Source organism: Saccopteryx bilineata, chromosome 9 (genome assembly GCF_036850765.1).
Source record: "Saccopteryx bilineata isolate mSacBil1 chromosome 9, mSacBil1_pri_phased_curated, whole genome shotgun sequence".
Lineage (NCBI taxonomy): Eukaryota > Metazoa > Chordata > Mammalia > Chiroptera > Emballonuridae > Saccopteryx > Saccopteryx bilineata.
The window spans coordinates 23,743,028-23,764,811 of record NC_089498.1 but is presented as its reverse complement, the minus strand read 5'-3'; the positions used below and the strand labels follow the sequence as shown (position 1 = coordinate 23,764,811).

Genomic DNA, 21,784 nt, shown 5'->3' with positions numbered 1-21,784 from the left:
TGAATCAACTTGGCAGAGCTCTTCAGCAAGGCCTTGCAGAGGGTGTGGCCAGTATAGCCAGGGCCTTGGGGATGGGGGCGGGTAATTAGTCAAGTGCATTCCAATGTGGGCATTATTGTCCTGCTGGGAGTTCAGGGCCAAACCAGGAATTCAGTTTTGTCAATCCAGTTGAGTAACCATTTCTTGAACAACTTCTTGTGCTAGGCATTGACATTCAGAGTAAGATATGTTAATATCTTCTCGTCCAGCGTTTCCCCAGCTGGGTGCTGTGGAATCCTAGATGTTAATAAGGGGCGCCTTGCTAAAGGATTCTGCTCACACTCAGGGAAACACTGCAAATTATCTTGTTGGATAGCTTGGTTCTTTGAACACAGCCCTTCCCCTGCCCCAAGCTTGTAATGTCCACTAGTGGGAGAGGTGAAGGATCCCTTGGGGTGTTGGCTCTTCCCTAACTCCAAATACAGTCTTGAGGAAGTCGGGGAGCTTGCTGAGAAAACTAGGTGGAGAAGGAACTGCCTTTCCAGTGTCCACAGAATTCTTCCGGGCAGAGTCCTTCTCAGCACTTGCTCTGACCGAGGCAAAGTGAGAGTGCCCTTGTCCTTGGAGATGGGGTTGAGCAAAGGGCCTCTCTTCTGTGTCCTCAGGATCTCCCACAAGCGCTGTGTGTCAGATCACACATTACACCAGAAAAGGCCCTTAGTCATGTGGGGAAGCCCTGGCTGTGTGATTTTGGATTCAATACTCGATCTCTCTGGGTTCATATCTCTTATAGCCTGGGTAATCGATCGGTCCTCCACACTGATGTTCATCAAAGTCTTTTTTTCTGTCTAATGTTTGCTTCCCTCCATGCACGCTGGTCACTATCATATCACCCAATTTTATTAAGTTTTGTAAAAAGATTTTTTTGGTTAAAGTAATTGTGTTCTGGAGAGGAGCTGGGGTAGTCCCTTGAAATGACCCAACTGGGGATTCCCACCATGGTCAGAATAGTTCCCAGCTGATCTTCTAAGTTTGTGGCCCCCTCCTATTCCACACTCTGAGGCAGGCTGGGGACACGTGGCCCCGCCCCGCCCCTGCTGGCTTCAGTTTCTGAATCCTGTTGCAGTGGCCTGTTTTCCCTGCTCTTCCCATCAGCAGAGAAGCCTGGACTGTGGGCTGGGGACAGCCACAGCCTCTCCCACCTGATGCCCACTGCCTCTAGCCCCGAGGCACCTGCTCTGGGCCCCGGAGACCCTTTAAAGCTCCCAGCAAAGCTCTAGAAGATTCTGGTATGTAAACAGGTAAGAAGGCAGTTGATTTTCTCTCACGTGACTTTCTTTGCCTGATTTCTCCACCCTGATTTAGCTGCTTCCTTCACTGATCACAGCAAGAAGAATTTGAGCTAGACTTGACAGTCCCAGCCAAGAGGCTCTGAGCTATGTCTTAGAGAAATGGTATGAATTTTCTGCTCTGGATTTTTTACATATTTTTAAATTATATTTTTAGGTTTTATTTATTCATTTTAGAGAGAGGAGATATATATAGAGAGACAGACAGAGAGAAAGAGGGGAGGAGCAGAAAGCATCAACTCCCACATGTGCCTTGACCAGCAAGCCAGGGGTTTCGAACCGGCGACCTCAGCATTCCAGGTCAACGCTTTACCCACTGTCCCGCTGCAGGTCAGGTTGGATTTTTTACATTTTTAAACCTTTTCTTTCTTCAGCTTTGCAGGGGGGAAAAAAAACAGATCCAAATAACCATAAAGCAAGTTACTTCTCTCCCTGTTCCCTGCTGAGGTTTGTCAACTGAAGAACCCACATTCTTAGACGGTTGTCATGGGTTACTGGGTGCTGCTCCTTTGTATATTGCTTTAGGATTTTAGACCTTAATATAGAATGTGCCTGAATTTGCCATGTGCATTAATTACTTCATCAAAAATTGATTTAAAATTCTTTAAAGGAAAAGAAAAAAAATAAAATGGTGTAGGTGAGCCTTTCTCATTCAGATGGCATTCTGAAATTAAAATGTTCTGCTTTGACACTTTGCATTTATTTTAAATGAACATAATAAACCAGCTATGTCATTTTTAAGGTCTAGGTGGTATTTGCCACTTTAACAAACCCATCCTCGGATGTGCAGCCTCTGTCCCTTGATTGTGAAATCGGGCTGCTTCCAGTTGTATTATAATTAATAATTCCACTTTTATGGACAACTCTGTGAAAATCCCTTTTTTTAATCTTTTAGATTTTTTCCCTTCCTGAGTTTTCTTTCCCATCCAGAGCGAATACTTGGGGCAAAGGACAGGAACATTTTTGTAGCTCATCTCATGTTCCACATGGGGTCAGCTCAACTAATGGGAATTAGGAAACTAATTTCCAAGACTGATGACATGAGGGGTGGGTGGGAAACTTGTTTCCTCTGGGAATTTTTTAGGAAAGGGGATGGAGGCCATCTAACAGTGGTTAAGACTTGATCTTTGAAGGTAACTGCCTGACCTGACGTTCATGTATAAAATACAGGTTAGAACACTTCTTAGGAGTACAGGAAGGGCAGAGAGAGTGTATAGCATTTATTAAGCACCGCTGGCTGGCTCTTTCAAACCTGGGGCTTTCTCTGGGTTATTTTAGAAACTGGGCAGAAGTGAAAAGGTTGTCTCAAGGGCTTCTTGACTCCTGTCTTATCCAGCCACCTGTTGAGGATATTTTGACTCTCTGTGCTAAGCTCCTATCTGTGCTGAGCCTGGAAGGCCAGGCATTGGGGGATAACAAGAAAGGGTTCCTAAGGTTCCCCAGACTCCAGGCCTCCTACTGCCATCCAATCTGAGTGCTACTCTTCCCATCTCTTAACCATCCTCCTCAAAGCACAGGTTTAAGAGATCCCTGGGCAGAGTGGAGAATTCCCCAGAAGTCTGTGGGCACACCTTTTGTTCCCCACTCAGAGATTACTGGGAGGCTACAGTAGAATAAGCACAGGCTGGTCAGGCTGGGTTCCAATCCTGGGTGCACCAGTTCCAAGCAGTGGGCAGTCATTGGACCTCTCATCATCAGTGTCCTTATCTGTAAAATGGAAATGTTAACACCTGTGCCATAGAATTACATAAGATAACTAGGTAAAGTCGCTGGCATGTAGGGGCCCATTGTAGAAGCTCAAGGCCATGTTACAGAGCCTTTGGGAAGGTGATAGACTTAGTCATAAAAGAAGGGCAGAAAACTCATGTGTTCATTTTCTTGATCAACATTTATCAGTCTGACTGGTCAAGGGAATGGAAACTAGGAGGAGACACATAAGAAAGGTTCTCTACTCTTGATATAGGCATACATCCCATCTTGTGGGAACACAATAGGCTGTGACTGAGGCTGTCTGGTCACTCTGGGACAGCTCCCTGCTTAAGAAGGAAGAACAGCCTGACCAGGCGGTGGCGCAGTGGATACAGTGTCAGATTGGGATGCTGAGGACCCAGGTTCAAGACCCCGAGGTCGCCAGCTTCAGCGCGGGCTCATCTGGTTTGAGCAAAGCTCACCAGCTTGGACCCAGGGTTGCTGGCTCGAGCAGGGGATTATTCGGTCTGCTGTAGTCCCACGGTCAGGGCACATATGGGAAAGCAATCAATGAACAACTAAGGTGTCGCAACGAAAAACTGATTATTGATGCTTCTCATCTCTCTCTTCTTCCCTGTCTCCCTATCTATTCCTTTCTCTGACTCTCTGTCTCTGTAAGAAAAAAAAAGAAGGAAGAACAATCTATTAGGCAGAAAGGAGAAGGAAGCAGGAATAGGAAGGGAATTGGGAAAGTTCTGGAGGGAATGGGAGAGTGGGAGATGAAAAGAGGAATTGGTGGAGACCAAGTTTTAAAGAACCTTGAAGGTCCAATGAGAACTTGGACTTCATCTCAAGGATACAGGAATTTGGGCAGGTTTGGGGATTGCCTGTTCTGGTAGTCTTGGGGGGTAGGGGATGGTATTGGAGACCTGGAATGCTTCCAACCTTCCACCCCATCTCAGGGGCTTTGATGGTACCCAAAATAAATAAATGCAAAAAGTAGAATTCTCAGGATAGGCTTAGTGCAGGGAGCCAGGCCTGGGAGTTGGGCCCTGGGGTTCTGGGGTTTTGGCCCCAGCTCTTCCACCACCAGAGTAGGCAAGTCTCCTCCCCCAGGCGAGGCTTCAGGGCAGTTAGGCCTGGTTTTGTCTGATGACCACCCATGACCCAGGCTTGGAAGGAAGAGTCATCTCTGAAATGGACAATCGGATCCTTTGACCCCAAGAGACTCCATGGAGTTCTGAGAACCATGGCCTACAGGCCTGCGACAATCCCAGGGGTTTTCTGGGCTCCAGCTATCCTGCACACTTGTGCTTGAGGGCCATGTTCCACAACTGGGGGTGGTGTCCCCTGGGAACAGGGCTGCAGTCAGCCTGGGAATCTGCCTCCTGAGCTTCCCAGGGCTGTCTGTGCATCCCAGCCAGGAAGAGCTCCATCCCCAGCCAGGCCTTCCCCCTGGGGGTCATCTCAGGTGATGGGGAGGTGGATAAGTGGGGATGTCTCTACAGTTAGCAAGGTCAAAGTCAAAGTGGTGAGTTTTTTTTTTATTTATTTTTATTTTTTTAAAGACTTTATTCATTTTAGACAGGAGAGAGAGAGAGACAGAGAGAGACAGAGAGAGACAGAGAAGGGAGGCGCAGGAAGCATCAGCTCCCATATGTGCCTTGACCAGGCAAGCCCAGGGTTTTTGAACTAGTGACCTCAGCATTCCAGGTCGACACTTTATCCACTGTGCCACCACAGGTCAGGCAAAGTGGTGAGTTTGAAAGGCCCAAGAGATGAGGACTCGCTAGGCAGCTATTCAGAAAGGCCAGGCGCTGCTCTCAAGCATTCTGGTTGCCTATTGCCTGTCATAGCATGACCATGTTTACATTTGGGCCCTGGACTCTCCCACCACATCCAAACCTCCACTTCTGGCTTTATCACCTACGTGCCTCCTCAATCCTCCCTTCCCTGTGGCCACACCTTCCCTTCCCAGCTTCCTTGTCTTTCTACTTTCCCAGATCATTAAAATCTCCTCATACGCAGTTTTTAAAAACTATCTTAATTATTGGTATTAAGTACATTTACATTATTATGAAACACATCTCCAGAACTTTTTCATCTTGCAAAACTGAAACTCTGTACCCATTGAGTAATGACTTCCTGCCCCCAGCTTCTGGCAACCACCATTCCACTATATGTTTCTTTGAATTTGAATACTCAGGTATCTCATAGAGGTGGAATCATATCGGATTTGTCTTTCTTTGTCTGGCTTTTTCCATTTAGCTGAATGTCCTCAAAACTTACCTATGTTGTAGCATGCACCAGAATTTTTTTCCATTTTAAGGCTGAATAATGCTATTTCATTGTATATATACCACATTTTGCTAATCTACTCATCTGTTGATGGACACTGGTTGTTTCCATGGTTTAGTTATTGTGAATAATGCTCCTATGAATATAGGTGTACAAATATCTTTTCAAGACCGTGCTTTCAATTTTTGGTAGGTATATAACCAGAAGTGGAATTGCTAGATCATAAGGGAATTCTGTTTTAAATTTTTTGAGGAACCTCCATACTGTTTTTCATAGCAGTTGCAACATTTTACAATCTTACCAATAGTTCCCAAGGGCTCCAATTTCCAACACTTGTTATTTTCTGTGTTTTTTTTTTTATTTAAAAGACTTTATTTATTCATTTTAGAGAGGAGAGAAGGAGGGGGGAGAGAGAGAGAGGGAGAGAGAGAGAAGAGGGGAGGAGCAGGAAGCATCAACTCCCATATGTACCTTGACCAGGTAATCCCAGGGTTTTCTGTGTTTTTGACAGTAGCCATTTAATGAATGTGAGGTGATATCTCATTGTAATTTTGATTGGCATTTCTTGGATGATTTGTGATGTTGAACATCTCTTCATATATCTGTGGGCCATTTGTTTATTATCACTGGAAAAATGTCTATTCAAGTCTTTTGCCTATTTTTTAAGTAGGTTATTTTTTGTTTTATTGAGCTGAAGTAGTTCATTATACATTATATATATATAGGTTATATATAATATATATATATATATATATATATATATATATATATATATATATATATATATATATAAATTCCGGGCTTCTATTCTATTTTATTCTATTCATGTGTCTTTTGATGCACAAAAGTTATCAATTTTGATGTAGTTCCATTTATCTATTTTTCTTTTTGTTGCCTGTGCTTTTGGTGTCACATCTAAGAAATCATGCTAAGTCTAGGCCCTGCCCAGTGGTTCAGTGGATAGAGTATCATCCTGGCACACCAAGGCTATGGATTTGATCCCCAGTCAGGGCACATACAAGAACCAATCAATGAGTGCACAAATAAATGGAATAACAAGTTGGTGCTTCTCTCTCTCTCTCTTTATCCCCCCTCCCTGACTTTTCTCTCTCTCAAATCCATGGAAAAATTAAAGACAGAAAAATAATTGCCAAGTCCCATGTCACGAAGCTTTTTACCTATGTTTTATTCTAGAAATTTTATAGCTTTGGATCTTATGTTTTGCAAACATTTTAATAGCTTTTTAGTTTTTATAACATGTGCTTATAAAAAATACCTGCAGTTCTGAAAGGCACAAGAAGAAAAGCAAATCCCAATCCCATTCCCTAGAATATTTTACTGGGCAATTCTCTAGACCAGGGGTTGGGAACCTATGGCTTTTGAGCCAGATGTGGCTCTTTTGATGGCTGCATCTGGCTCGCAGACAAATCTTTAATAAAAAAAAACACGTTAAAAATATAAAACATTCTCATGTATTACAATCCATTCCTTTCCTACCGCTCATGTTCATGGTTGCGGGTGGCTGGAGCCAATCACAGCTGTTCTTCGGGACAACACCAAATTTTTATTGGATAATTCATAACATACACGGGTCGTTGTATGGCTCTCATGGAGTTACATTTTAAAATATGTGGCGTTCATGGCTCTCTCAGCCAAAAAGGTTTCTGACCCCTGCTCTAGACAAAGCCATACTTCATCGCTTTTCAGACTGTAACCACAGAAATCACCTGGCGACTTTGTTAAATATTAGGTGACACTACTGCTACTGACCAGGAAACCATAGCAACGAAGATCTGTATTTGTACACACACACACACACACACACACACACACAGCTCTATGACTCAACTATACATGACTTTGGCTTTTTTGGGGGGTGTGGGGACAGCACATGGACTCATTGACTGGGGATCTAACCTGTAAACTTGGCATATTGGGAAGAGCTCTAACCAACTGAGCTGCCCAGCCAGGACTAAACATAATTTTCTTATTACCTGGTTTTTAACTCCACTCAAATGTATGTCATGGAAATGCCAATAAATGTAGATATCCACTTTTATCATGGCCACATACTATCTATCCCCTTGCATGGTAAGATGGTAGTCAAGTAGTCCCTACAAATGAAATTCAGGGTGCTAGCAAATGATCGCTGTTATACATAATGCAGGGGCAAACAGCTCTGTGACCCTGGCTTTGTTTACCTGAAGAAATTATTGTTACTGTGTTTGTTTTTCTGAGAAGCAGACCAGAACTAATACATTCATACTTCCTGGAATCATCTAGGAGGCTGGACCCTTAATCTCAAAGCTCTGCCAGCCCTCCAATGGCGAGGGGCAGAGCAGTGTGGGACAGGTGTGGGACAGGTTGGGGGACAGGTGGAGGATCGTCATGGGAGTGGGAGGAGGCAGTGGTGGCCATCACAGTTGGCAGCCACTCATCAGCCTGGCACTGTGTGTCTGGTGCTCATTTAATGTCTACAGCTCCCTGCAAAGTTTGACTGAGTCTCTCCCACTTAACAGATGAAGAAACGGTGGCTCAGGGAAGACTTAGCTTGCCCACGGTCAGGCAGGCGGGACGCTGCAGCGCGGGGGATGCCCCGGCGCTGCACCCGCTGCTCCTTGATGGGGTCACTTAGCGTGCAGGGCCTGGCCCCTTCCGACGGCCCTGCCCCGCGCTCCAGGCGCTCCAGGCGTCCGGCCCCACAGGATTCGGGAATCCGCGCGCCGCCCCTGGCGGGCTCCCCGCTCCCGCCCGCGCCGCCTCTGCTCTCGCGCAAGAGAATCCAACCAAGGCGCCACCGGCCTATCTCGCGGCTGCGGAGCAAGCCCGCGTCCCACTGCCGTCCCAGACCCCACTCTTCGCTCCAGCCCGGCTGCCAGAGAGGGAGGCCCAGCCCAGGGAGGCCTCCAGGCCAACAACTCTGCTGGCCGTGCAGGGTAAGGCCTTTGCTGAAACCGTCGTTTAAGGGTCGCCTGGGTCCCAGAGATCCAGGGACTGGGGTTATTCTTGCACTCCGGGCAAGGAAGAGGTCTCCTTCAGGGGTCATCGTTTCCTCCCTGACAGAGCTCAGAGGATGCTGGAGCACCAGGTTGGTCACTGAGCCGTCAGACAACAGGGATGTGCCGGGATGAGGGCTGTTGGGAACACAGGACAGCCCTGAGCTTGAATCCCTGGTCTGCTGCATGCTGCCTGTGGGACCCTGGGCAAGTCACAGGCCTCTCCGGTTCCACTTTCCTCAGGGAAAGGACGATAAATATCGGCTCTCCCTATATTGTCTAACATTCATTAAGATGGCTACTATATGAAAACAGAGGCAAAACAGAAAATAACCAGTGTTGGCTGGGATGTGGAGAAATTGGACCCTCGTGCATTGTTGGCGGGATTGTAAAGTGGTACAGACACTGTGGAAGACAGTTTGGCAGTTTCTCAAAAAATTAAGAACTAGAACTACCTAATGATTTAGCAGTCCCACTTCTGAGTATGTACCCAAAAGAATTAAAAGTGGGATCTTGAGGTATTAGTACACCCATGTTCATAGCAGCATTATTTGCAATAGCCAAAAAATAGAAGCCACTCAGATATCCATTGACAGATGAATGGATAAACAAAATGTGGTGGATACATACAATGAAATATTAGTCAGCCTTAAAAAGGACACATGCTACAACACAGATGAACCTTGAGGGCGTTATGCTAAGTAAAATGAGCCAGACATAGAAGGACAAATACTCTATGACTCTACTTATATGAAGTCCTTAGAGTTATCAAATTTATAGAAACAGAAAGTAGAATGGAGCCCTGGCTGGATAGCGTGGTCAGTTACAGTGTTATCTTGATATACAAAGGTTGCAGGTTGGATGCCCCATCAGGACACATACAGGAACAGGTCAATGTTTCTCTCTCTCTCTTCCTCTCTGCCTAAAATAAAAAAATTTTAAAAAATCAATACATAAACTTAAAAAAAGAAAAAGAAGAAAGTAGAATGGAGGTTGCCAGTGACTGGAGGGAGGGAGGAATGGGGGAATCATTATTTAGTGGGTATAGAGTTTCAGTTTTGCAAGACAAAAAGAGTTCTGGAGAAGGATGTCAGTGGTGGTTGCACAACAACTTGAATATACTTAATACAGTCACTATACACTTAGAAATGGTTAAGATTTTATGTTATGTATATTTCACCACAATTTTTAAAATTGGGCAAAGACATAGTGCATGTCTCACAGGGGTTTTATAAAGGTTGAGTGACACAGAAGATGTGCAAGGCCTAGGAGATATCCAAGGTGTTCTGCTCCGTGGACCCAGCGGCTGGAGGCTGTGTGTGTCCCATGGGGAGCAATGGAGCCATAATGCATGAGATGCTCAGGGTGGGGTTCAAGGGAACCTTCCTGGAGGAGTAACTGGAGCCCTGTTCAAAGGCGTTTGTAGGGTGGGTGGATTCCAGACCTTGGAAAGTCCCTGGCAGAAAAATCCCTTCCATTAAGGGACAGTTTGCAGGGAGGAAATTTTGGCTCTGCTTAGAGAACTTGTGATCAGAGCTATCTGAATGTGGTACAAGCTGCTTCATGGAGTGATGAGCTCCCTGTTAGTGGAGGCATGTAAGGAGAGGCTGGGCAAGCTGCAGAGGAGATCCTGCATGAGGGGGTGGGCCAGAGGGTCTCCTAGGCTCTGCACCTCCCTGATAATCCAGTCCAGACAACGTTTTAGATAACAAAGTTATATATTATATAAGGTGGGACTCAAGTCAGAGGGAGGGGGCAGGCAGGTGGGAGGTCTTGCTACCGGTACTGCCCTAAGTAACAGTAATAATAGTTGCTGCCTTTTACCCTGGGCAAGCACTGTGTTAAATGCTGAACAGGCTTGGTCTGAAATCCACGTTACAACCCTGTGTGGTAGTTACTACTATTTCCCCATTTTACAGCTGGGAACCCAAACCCAGGGGTTAAGTCACCTGCCTATGGCTAGCCAGTATGTAGTAGAGCTAGAATTTGAACCCAGAAAGTTTAGCTCTAGCCCTCTATGTGGGGTGGAAATCTCCAAAATCCACTTCCCCAAGCTGGCACTCCCTGCTGCCGTGGCCCTGGCCAACTCCTGACACTCCCACAGGTACCGGTTCAGTTGTGGCCCGCTCCCCTGCCGGTGAGTCAGCGCTGCCGTCTCCCTCTGGCTGGCGTGTCTGCGAGCCAGGCCCTGCCTGTTTGGGTCTCCAGGGTTCAATGATAACATTGTGCAGAAAACTGGCTATGTTAACTCAACAACGCCCATGTCCCTTCATGGGATCCTCTTTAACAACTCTCTTCCTGACCTCAAAGTCCTTCCCAAAAGCTGTTGAGTTCATTCTGTTTTTTTTGCAACCGTGTTTTTTCCAACCCAGCTCACTGGGTACCAAGACCTTGTCCATGTGATTCAATTTGTCCAAGTTTCCAGTTAAGCACCCACAGGGCAACCAACACTATCCCTAATGGTAGCAATACGGTGGCCTCCTCTGGCCTCAGATCTGAGCAGGATTAGAGAGGAAGCCCTGGCGGGGACCACAGTTTGTCCAGAATTACACAGCTGGGGTGGCATTTACACCATATGAAGGCACACCTCTGTGCCAGGCAGGGTGTGCAACCCTGGGCAGCTACTATCTCACTGAATCCATACAGAGCCCAGGAGGCGAAGAACTGTGTTTATTCCCAGATAACAGACAAAGAGACTGAGGCTTGGGAGGTTAATCACGTGTTCAGAAGCCTGGGTTTTCTCTTCTCCCTGCTGCTGCCCTTGAGGCTCTGCATTGCTGGTTTCCCAGCAGTAATATAGGGGCCACTCACTGCCTGGTGGAGTAACATACACTTCAGCTTTGTCTCCCACTGCTGCCTGGTGCTCCCCCTGCCACCATGGGCGTGGACCTTGGTAGTGCCATTTTTATGGATGAAGAAGGTAACTTAGAGGCTCCTGAGGGTCCCATAGTAAAAAAGGCACACCAGGGCAGGGTGGTGGCGTCCCTTGCTCTGTAGGTCCCTTCCCATCTTCATTGAACTGGGTCATAGGATACGTCGCCGTCCTGCTTGCCTCCTTGGAGGGGCTGTTGCAGGCCTCAGTGAAGCTGCTATGCATGTAGGCCAGCAGACCAGGTGGCCTGGCAGAGGCTGGGCTGGGGCCAGGTGCATTCTTTCCAGTGCCTTCCTGCAGTGGGGAAACTTTTGGGTGTCATTTCTGCAGAAGGTACCTCCTGGGTTCCCCACCCAGCCAAGAGAAGGCCACTCTTCCCCCATCTATAGAAATCATGTAGGCAGTATAATTCAGAGTTCTGGAACTTTTAACCCAACCTAGAAGGCGTCACTCTTAACTCACAGGAGGAAGCTGAGGTTGTTGGTTCAAGATTGGGGCCTTAAACCCTGGGCTGTCTGTTTGGAAAGCACATGACATTGGCTGAATAATTTTTATTTTATACTTTGTAAGCTTTCTTTTAAAAAATACTTAATAAGAAAAAAATAACTAATAGGCTTATTTTTAATTTTTTATTTATTTATTCATTTTAGAGAGGAGAGAGAGAGACAGAGAGAGAGAAGGGGGGAGGAGCTGGAAGCATCAACTCCCATATGTGCCTTGACCAGGCAAGCCCAGGGTTTCGAACCGGCGACCTCAGCATTTCCAGGTCGACGCTTTATCCACTGCGCCACCACAGGTCAGGCCTAATAGGCTTATTTTTTAAAGGACAGTTTAGATTTACAGAAAAATTGAGCAGAAAATACAAGTTCTGTGTAGCCATCCTACTCTAAACATATAATATCCCTTATTATTAACATGCATTATTAGTGTGTTACATTTGTCATAATTGATGAATTGATATTGACATATATTATTATTATTAACTAAAATTCATAGTATATATTAGGGTTTACTCTTGGTGCTGTGTATTCTATGGATGTTGACAAATATATAATGGCACTGTGACAATTGTGACTTCCATAAAGTGATATCCAGTTGTACAGAAGAGTTTCACTGCCCTGTGTGCTCCACTTATTCACCCTCCCTGCCCAGAACCCCTGGCAACCAGTGATCTTTATACCATCTGTGTAGTTTCGCCTTTTCTAAAATGCCATACAGTTGGAATCATAGAGTATATAGCCTTTCCAGATTGGTTTCTTTCACTTAGAAACACGCATTTACAGTTCCTTCATGTCTTTTGTGGCTTGATAGCTCATTACTTTTCAGTGCTGAATAATGTCTCATTGTATAAATGGACTATTGTTTTGTTTTGTTTCTTGAGGGAGAGAAGAAGGGGGGAGGGAAAGAGAGAGAGCGAGCAAGAGAGAGAAGCATCAGCTTGTTTCACTTACTTGTGCTATTGATTGCTTCTCATATATGCCCTGATCGGGGCTCGAACTGGTGAGCTTGGGGTTGAGCCGGCACCCTCGAGGTTGAGCTGCAACCCCAGAAACTAACCAGTGACCTTGGCGCTCTGGGATGATGCTCCATCTACTGTGCCACCCGCCAGGGCCTGGACTATAGTTTTTTTATCCATTCATTTATTGAGAAATATCTTGGTGGCTTCTAGATTTTGGTGATTATGAATAAAGCTGCTATAAACATGTATGTACATGTTTATGTTTACTCAGTTGGCTAAATACCAAAGAGCATGATTGCTGGATTATATGGTAATAGTATGTTAAGTTTGTAAGAAGCTGCCAAATTATCTTCCAAAGTGATTGTACTAATCTGCATTCCCATCAGCAATCATTGAGATCCTGCATTCTTATTAGCATTAAGTGTTGTTAGTTCTTTTGGATTTTAGCCAAAAAGTAATAAGTGTGCAGTGCTCATTGTCCTAATGTGCAATTCCATAATGACATAGGATGCTGCACATCCTGTGCTTATTCTCATTCATTTATCCTTTTGGTTAGATGTCTGTGCGTATTATCTATTTTTTAAATTAAAAAAAAATTATTGATTGATTTTAGAGAGAGAGGAAGGGAGAGAGAGAGACAGAAACATTAATCTGTTTTAGTATGTGCCCTGACCGGGAATCAAACCTGCAACCTTTATGTATTGGGACAACACTCTAACCAACTGAGCTATCCAGCCAGGGCTTGTTCATATTTTTAACTGGGTTGTTTGTTTTCTTATGGTTGGTTGAGTTGGAAGAGTTTTTAAAAATATATTTTAGATCCAATTTCTTTATTAGATATGTCTTTTGTAAATATTTTTTTTCATTTTCTGAGTTGTGTCTTTTGCAGAGCAGACGTTTTGAATTAAAATTTTTAATTTGTTGATTTTAGTGAGAGAGGAAGGGAGAGAGAGAGAGGAGAGAGAGAGAGAAATACAGATCTGTTCACATTTGTGCCCTGACCAGGGATAGAATGGGCAACCTCTGTGCTTCGGGAGGATGATCCAACCAAATGAGAGAAGGGCAATTTTGATTTCTTTCTTTCTGCAGGGCAATTTTGATCTTTCTTTCTTTCTTTCTTTCTTTCTTTCTTTCTTTCTTTCTTTCTTTCTTTCTTTCTTTCTTTCTTTCCTCCCTCCCTCCCTCCCTCCCTCCCTCCCTCCCTCCCTCCCTCCCTCCCTCCCTCCCTCCCTCCCTCCCTCCCTTCTTTCTTTCTTTCTTTCTTTCTTTCTTTCTTTCTTTCTTTCTTTCTTTCTTTCTTTCTTTGAGGACGGGAGATAGTGAGATAGACTCCCGCATGCTCCTCAACTGGGATCCACCCTGCAACCCCTGTCTGGGGCCGATGCTTGAATCAGCTGAGCTATTTTTAGCTCCTGAGGCTGACACTCAGAGTAACTGAGCTATACTCAGTGCCCAGGAGCCACTGGCTGAGGGAGGAGAAGAGGGAGAGAAGAGGGATGTGGGGAGAAGCAGATGGTCGCTTCTACTGTGTGCTCTGACTGGTAAATTGAACCCAGGACATCCACATGCCAAGCTGACTCTCTATCCACTGAGCCAGCCGGCCAGGGCCCATTTTGAATTTTAATAAGGTCTAGCAGTGTCTTCTTTTTTCCACATAGATTGTGCTTTTGTTATACCTAGAAACTCACACCAGAACCAAGGCCACCTAAATTCTCTCCTGTTATATTCTAGAAGTTTTATTATTTGCATTACACATTTAAGTCTAAGATCCATTTTGAATTAATTTTTGTAAAAGGTGTAAGATCTGTGTCCTGATTTCTGTTCTTTTGTTTTTGTATGTGAATGTCTACTTTGTTCTAGCACCATTTGTTGAAAAGATTATACTTTCATATTGAATTGCCTTTGCTTCTTTGTCAAAAATCAGTTACCTGTATTTATATGGGTCTTTTTCTGGACTATCTATTCTGTTCTGTTTATTTATTTGTCTATTCTTTTGCCAATACCTCCCTGATCTGATTACTGTAGACTTATAGTAAGTCTTGAAGTCAAATAGTGTCAGTTCTCCAACTTTATGCTTCTTCATCATCATGTTGGCTATTTTAGGTCTTTTGCCTCTCCATATAAACTTTAGAATCAATTTATTGAAAGGAATACCTTTCTGGGATTTTGAATGAGATGGCATTGAATCTATAGCTCAAGATAAGGAGAGCAAACATCTTAACAATATTGAATCTTCCTATCTATGAACATGAAACATCTCTCCATTTATTTAGGTCTTCTTTAATTTCTTTCATCAGGCCCTGGCCGGTTGGCTCAGCAGTAGAGCGTCGGCCTGGCGTGCGGGGGACCCGGGTTCGATTCCCGGCCAGGGCACATAGGAGAAGCGCCCATTTGCTTCTCCACCCCCGCCCCCTCTCCTTCCTCTCTGTCTCTCTCTTCCCCTCCCGCAGCGAGGCTCCATTGGAGCAAAGATGGCCCGGGCGCTGGGGATGGCTCCTTGGCCTCTGCCCCAGGCGCTAGAGTGGCTCTGGTCGCCGCAGAGCGACGCCCCGGAGGGGCAGAGCATCGCCCCCTGGTGGGCAGAGCGTGGCCCCTGGTGGGCGTGCCGGGTGGATCCCGGTCGGGTGCATGCGGGAGTCTGTCTGACTGTCCCTCCCCGTTTCCAGCTTCAGAAAGAAAAAGAAAAAAAAAAAAATTTCTTTCATCAGAGGTTTATAGTTTTCCTCAGATAGCTCTTCTACATATTTTGTTAGATTTACACCAAAGTATTTCATTTTTTTCAGTGCTAATGTAAATAGTATTGTGTTTTTAAATTTTAAATAGTTAAAATATATGCATGGTAAAAAAAAAATACAAAAGATACAGATTGGTGGTCCTGGCTGGGCAGCTCAGCTGGTTAGAGTATCATCCTGATACACCAAGGTTGTGAGTTTGATCCCCAGTCAGGGCACATATAAGAATCAGCCAATAAATAAGTGGAACAAGTTGATATTTTTCTCTCTCTCTCTTTCTAAAAACCAATTAAAATTGAAAAAAAGAGAAAGAGTTGACCAATGAATGCATGAATAACTGGAACAACAGATTGATGTTTCTCTCTCTCTCTCTTCTTTCTCTGTAAAATAAAAAACAGATAAGATTGTTTTATAGTGAAAACTATCTTTCTCTCCATATGCCATTCCTTAGGTCTCTATTTTCTTTCCTTATTTTTTAAAAAGATTTTATTTATTGATTTGAGAGAGAGGAGAGAGAGAGAGAAAGGGGGAGAGCAGGAAACATCAAGTCATATATTCCTTGACTGAGCAAGCCCAGGGTTTTAAACCGGTGACCTCAGCATTCCAGATCAACACTCTATCCATTGTATCACCATAGGTCAGGCAGGGACTCTATTTTCATCTATCCAAAGTCAATCACTGATACTAGATTCTCATGGGTCCTTCTAGAGATTATATGTACATACTCAAGCTTATATTCATATTTATACTTCATTCAACAAACACCATGACATGAGCATTCATTATGGGCCAGGCACAGAAGATGGGGCAGAAAACAAGAGGAAGTCTTGGTCTCATGGAGCTTACATTCATTGCGGTTGGCATCACTGGCTATATCGTCGGCCTTTTTGAGGACTCTGTCCAGCAGGTATTATTACTGTGGGAGAGCTGCGGGCCAAAGGAGGACTCTCTGGACCAATTAAATTTTTCAGGAGCTCAAGCACAGAGGCTGGTCCTGCCAAGAACTAGAGGAAGGTCTGATGCTGTTCCAGGCTACAGGAAACAGGTTCTGGAAGGAGGGCTTCTTGCCAAGCAAATGGGTGGAGTTGAGGAGACGAGGAGGCAGTTTGAGGAGGCTGCCAGTCCACTCTGGGCCCAGATTCTTATCAGAAGTCCTCTTGTTTGCAGGTGGCTGCATTTTAATTTCTTGGTTTTGTTTTCTCTCTAGTTTCTTAGCCACATTCTTCTGGGGACAAGTCTAACCTTGTTTGACTGACCTCAGGAGAAAAGAGATTTATTTACACTGAGACCAACAGTGCCAGGGGAGTAGCCGGGGCACAGTGGGGACCGTGGTCATGACAGGCTGTAATGAACGGCCTGGGAAAGGCAGTGAGTGGCTGGAAACCGAGTGAGTGGCAGATCTGTGCCAAGTCAGCTTCCCCACCTGGGTTTCCCTCCCAGGCTGCAGGCGACTCTCCTAGATGCGGCACTGGGCTCGCTGGCATCTCATTTCCACCTCTGCCTAGACACTGGAGCCAGCGGATGCTGTGTGCTGCCTTCCGTCCATCCGCAGCCAAGCTAAAAATATTTGTGTCCAATCGCAGTGACGGTGGAGCTGTTATTGTCGGTCATACATGTCGTATGATACCACTGACCAGGCCCAGGGCCAATAACTGAATTAAAAAAATTTTTTTTTTTTACTAATTTTAGAAAGAGAGGAAGGGGAAGGGAGAGAATGAGAGAGAAACATCGATCTGTTCCTGTGTGTGGCCTGACCAGGGATCAAACTCATAAATTTCATTCCCATTTTACAGATGAGAAAACTGGTGTCTGAAGCCAAACCTGTGCTGGTGCCCATAATACTTCACTGCCTCTGCAGGGTCCCAGCACCCAGGAAGAGGCACATATAATTGGGGTCCTTCTCCCCAGCTCCACATGGCTCACTCAGGTGGGTGCCTGATGCTGATGCTGACCCTCTTTTGAGCCATTTCTGACTTATTTTCTAGGGGCCCACCTATTTTTTTTTATTTTTTTTTGTGAGAGGAGGGGAGGCAGAGACAGACTCAGGCCCACATCTTAAAGTGGAGTTAATCCCTTACAGGGTTCAGCCAGTATTGCAGTCCTGTTACAAATTGGCAGGTAGGACCAATCCAGAAAGATTGGAGTATTTTATCAATGAGCATATATCAGACATACATGTCTCTTATTAAATACACCTCTTCAATTCCTAATGGAAGAAAGGATTTACTTACATGATGGTTTACACTCTGTTCAGATGTAAACAATGTCTTCTTCAGCCCCTGCATTTATTAAGTGGTACCAATTTTATTTGGTAGAAGGTGATTCTTTATATAGCTGTACCTCTCTGGAATAGATCAGGATGGTGGCAAGTGCCCGGGTGGCCCAGGCCCTGAAGGGACAGTTCTTTAAAGGGTCTGGGACTCTTTTGCAGTTAGGCATGGCTCATACTGCCTGGAAGAAATGTCCCCTGGTCCTTTCCAGGCACATGAATCTGCATTAGAGACCCCTTAGAGGTCACCTTCCTTCATGGCAAGACTTGGAGGAATGGTTGGGGTCCTGACCTATTGCTTCTGTCTTCAACTCATCTACACATCAGTGTTCCTTGAGTGAATATGCTCATCAGGTCACTCTCTTGCTCAAGAACCTGTACTGGCTCTCTGCTGCCTGCCACATCAGAGACCGCTTGGCTTTTAAGGTCCTCTTTAGTCTGGCCTTATCCTGCCTGTTCAGTGTAGATTGCCAAGACACCCCAACACAACTTCTCTGCTCAAGACATACAACCTTCTGAGCTTATATAGGTACTAGGGGAGACTGAAGGGCAAGGGACACAGACTTTCCAGCCTCTTAGGAAATGTGGAGGGCAAGCCCAGCCATGGTGAAGAGACATGGCTCCTCTCTAGGCCCAGTGGCTCTGAGCTGTGGCCAGCGTGGCCTGCCCTGACCAACCAGGTCTGAGCATGTAGCCTCTGGTTTCTGACTCTGAATTTGCAGGGTGCTCAGGTCACCCCTCCAGCTCCAGAGTCCTGTGGGCTTTTCCTCTGGGCCAGGCCAGCTTGGCCTTAGAGTCGGACTCTTATCACTGCACAGAACTGCTGGGTGGGAGCATGTGGTCTTTTCCTTTTGCCTTCAGACTTAAGAGTTATCAGCAAGGGCTTTGGGGTCAGACATACTTTTTTAATTTTTCAATGTATTGATTTGAGAGAGGGAGAGGAGGGATAGAAAGAGAGAAAGAGAGAGAAAGAGAGAAACATTGATTTGCTGTTCCACTTATTTATGTATTCGTTGGTTGATTTTGTGTATGTGTATGATAGAGACAGAGAGAGGGACAGACAGGGTCAGACAGGAAGGGAAAGATGAGGAGCATCAATTCTTCGTTGCGGCAACTTAGTTGTTCATTGATTGCTTTCTCATATGTGCCTTGACTGGGAGGGACTCCAGCAGAGCAAGTGACCCCTTGCTCAAGCCAGCAACCTTGGGCTTCAAGCCAGCGACCCTTGGGCTCAAGCCGGCAACCGTGGGGTCATGTCTATGATCCCATGCTCAAGCCAGTGACCCCGTGCTCCAGCTGGTGAGTCCACACTCAAGCCGGAGACCTCGGGGTTTCGAACCTGGGTCTTCTAAGTCCCAGGCTGATACTCTCCTCTGTGCTACCACATGGTCAGGCCATTGGTTGATTCTATTATGTTCCCTTACCAGGGACAGAACCCACAACCTTGGTGTACTGGGGACGATGCTCTAAACAACTGAATTACCCAGCCAGGGCTGACATACTTAGATTTAATACCTGATCTCCCACTTGCTAGCTGTAACCTTGGGCAAGTTGCTGAACTTTCTGAGTTTTAGTTTCCTTATTTTTAAAACAAGGATGAGAATTTTAACTGTTGTTGATGTTTGTGTATGGGTGCAGGGATTGAATGACTCAAGTGACTAACGTTAGCTATTATTATTACCGTCCTTATCATTGCCCTGTTAGTCCTATTATCCCAGCTGAGGTAGTCCCAGCCTGTCTCATGGTACACTGCCAATGTTATCAACACAAGTTTTACGGGCCCAGACATCCCTGAAACAGAGGCAGCACCCTCTTGGCAGCCTTCCCGCAGCCCTAACTGGGAGCTCTGGCTGTTTCCCCTCATTCTGCCAGTTCCCCTTGAGCGTCTGTCTCCTGGACGTCCACTGGGGCTGTGTCCAGGGAACACCTGAGCCCTACTTCCATTGACAAAAGGCAGGAGCCCATGAAAAATTAAGGCTAAAACCAATACAAAGAAAAAGAAATGTAAGGGACAGTCCATTTTTTAATTTTTTTTTCTTTTTTTTTTTCTTTTTTTTTTCTGAAGCTGGAAACGGGGAGAGACAGTCAGACAGCCTCCCACATGCGCCCGACCGGGATCCACCCAGCACGCCCACCAGGGGCGACGCTCTGCCCACCAGGGGGCGATGCTGTGCCCCTCTGGGGCGTCGCTCTGCTGCAACCAGAGCCACTCTAGCGCCTGGGGCAGAGGCCAAGGAGCCATCCCCAGCGCCCGGGCCATCTTTGCTCTAATGGAGCCTTGGCTGCGGGAGGGGAAGAGAGAAACAGAGAGGAAGGGGTGGGGTGGAGAAGCAAATGGGCGCCTCTCCTATGTGCCCTGGCTGGGAATCGAACCCGGGTCCCCCACATACCATGCCGACGCTCTACCGCTGAGCCAACCGGCCAGGGACAGTCCATTTTTTAATTTTTAAGTAGAACTGATTTGGTAGTTGGGGGGGGGGGGTTAATTCTATAAAACATCTAGAAACTTAGGATAGAAAACCATCAGCACACTTTTTATGCAGAGCTGAGCTGCCTGGGAATAAGGACAGCCCTGAGCAAGAGATGGAAGGGAAGACTGTCTGAGCCGGAGCCCAGCTGTTTCGCCTGCCTGGGGCCCCGCCCCTGGTCTCTATGACCCAGGGACTTGGGTTTGAATAGCCACAGGGACAAGGGACAGAGTTTTGAACCTACTTGAACCACAGAAGTAGAACTGAGACTCCCCCCCCCCTACCCGCCACCCCACACATACTGTTGGGACCTCCAGGGAAAGTTAGGCAGGAAATAAATTCACCTACCAGCCGGAGAAGAAAGCTTTTCTACACTGGCCTGGACCTGGTCTGGGAAAAGGAAGTCCTTTTCTGAGAAATTTGTAACCGCATACCTGTCTTCTTTTGGATTTGGGATCAAATTTACACGACTCATGTGATCCTAGAGTCTCCAGGCCAGGAAATGAACATAAAAGCTATTCCTGGCTGGAGAATTCAGACAGAAAGTAGAAGGATGGTTGCCAGAGGGGCAGGGAGGATGAAATTTTGTCTTGTGGATATGTATACGGTAACCATGGTTTCTGTTTTCCAAGATGAAAAGAAGTCTGAGAATTGGTTGCATTACAGTGTGAAAGCAACCCACTTAACATTACTTAAAAACAGTTAAGATGCCTGGCCCGTGGTGGCACAGTGGATAGAGCATCAACTTGGAACACTGAGGTCGCCAGTTCAAAACCCTGGGCTTGCCTGGTCAAGGTACATACAAGCAAGGAGCAAATAATGAACAGCTAAAGTGAAACAACTATGAGTTGATACTTCTTACTCCTGGCCTCCTCTCTCTGTAAAACCAATAAATAAATCTTTTTTAAAAAATTGGTTAAGATGCAGGCCCTGGCCGGATAGCTCAGTTGGTCAGAGCATCAGCTGGCTACACCAAGTTTGAGGGTTTGATCCTTGGTCAGGACACATACAAGAATCAACCAGTGAATACATAACTAAGTGGACAGCATTTTGGTAGCTTCCTTGGACTGCTGTGGGTGACTTAAAACAACAGACATTTTCACAGAGAAGAAAACCATCAGCAAAAGGAAAGGCAACCTATTGAATGAGAGAAGAAATTTGCAAACAGTATATCCAACAGGGTGATAATAATCAAAATATATTAAGAGCTCATGCAACTCAAAATAAAAAACCCCCAAACAATCCAATTTAAAAAATGGTCAGAGAGCCTGGCCTGTGGTGGCGCAGTGGATAAACTGTTGATCTGGAACACTGAAGTCGCCAGTTCGAAACCCTGGGCTTGCCTGGTCAAGGCACATACAACAAGCGGCCAATGAACAGCTGGAGTGAAGCAACTACTTCTCATTCCCCACCCTCCTCTCTCTGTAAAATCAATAAATAAAATCTTAAAAAAAAAGAGTAGAGTGGATTTATATATATAAAAAAAAAAGGTCAGAGAACCTGCATAGACACTTCTCCACACAGGACATACAGATGGCCAACAGAAACTTGAAAAGACTGAACATCACTGATCATCAGAGAAATGCAAATCAAAACTACAATGAGATATCACATCATACCTGACAGCATGGTTATCATCAAAAAGATAATAAACTAAAAAAAAATGCTAATAA

At 45.5% G+C, this 21,784-nt stretch overlaps 1 protein-coding gene across 5 annotated transcripts in view; it reads left to right on the top strand.

The window, feature by feature from the left end:
• The first annotated feature begins 1,124 nt into the window (after positions 1-1,124).
• The window catches only part of IL34 (interleukin 34), a 77,753-nt gene continuing 57,093 nt past the window's right edge, over positions 1,125-21,784 (top strand). For 2 of the 5 annotated variants that reach the window (XM_066243779.1, XM_066243773.1), the window contains exon 1: positions 1,125-1,280. The gene's annotated coding sequence lies outside the window, so the exon portion shown is untranslated. Of the gene's footprint in view, positions 1,281-5,774; positions 5,796-7,994; positions 8,252-21,784 lie in introns of those variants that run through there. The other 3 variants (XM_066243776.1, XM_066243778.1, XM_066243774.1) reach the window with 3 other exon arrangements.